Below are 817 nucleotides of genomic sequence, written 5' to 3' on the forward strand. Positions count from 1 at the left end.
CCCTGGTCTTCTTATTAGGGGTCATCATCTTGTTTCCTGGGTACTCCCCCCTATCCCAACTAGAGTGGGGGGTCAGGGACCTTGTCTGCATCGTTTGTCTCAGTGCCAAGAACAATGCTACACACACAAGAAGCAGTCGTCAATTACATTTTAAATGCATCAACATGAATGGGAAGCAGAGAGAGGTTAGAAATACTTGAGTCCTCATTTGATTTGATTTTCTCCAGTAATAATGGATTTAGGGACTAATAGGGAGAAATAGCTAATCTCTGTATAGAGCTGAACCATTTTCAAAGGACTTACACGTATTTTATTTATACTGCCCGACAGCCCACAGGGCCAGTCTGAAAGGTGGTCATTCATTCACCTGACGTTTGCTGAGCTCTGAACTCTGGCCAGGTATTGTGCTGTGTCAGGCTTACAAAGACGCAAAGTCCTACCTGCAATGATAGGTCTCACAGTCTGACGGAGACAGCCAGTGCACACGGAGAATCACAGCGCAATGTGCCTGTATTCAGACTTACCAGAGAGCAGAGCCAACAGGATGTACACATACGTGGAAGGAGTTGGCTCATGTGACTATGGAGGCTGATGTGTCCTTAGGTCTGTCATTGGCAAGCTGAAGACCCGGGTGAGCTGATGGTGCCGTTCTAGTTCAGGCCCAATGTGCTCGAGACCCGGGAGAAGCTCATGTTTCAGTTTGAATCTGAAGGCAGGAGAAGCACATGCCAGTGTGAAGGTAGTCTGGCTGGAGTGTGTGTGTGAGTGTGTGTGTGTGTGTGTGTGTGTGAGTTTTTTGTTCTTTTCAGATCTTGAA

The sequence above is a fragment of the Saccopteryx bilineata genome, chromosome 11, assembly GCF_036850765.1.
Source record: "Saccopteryx bilineata isolate mSacBil1 chromosome 11, mSacBil1_pri_phased_curated, whole genome shotgun sequence".
NCBI lineage: Eukaryota > Metazoa > Chordata > Mammalia > Chiroptera > Emballonuridae > Saccopteryx > Saccopteryx bilineata.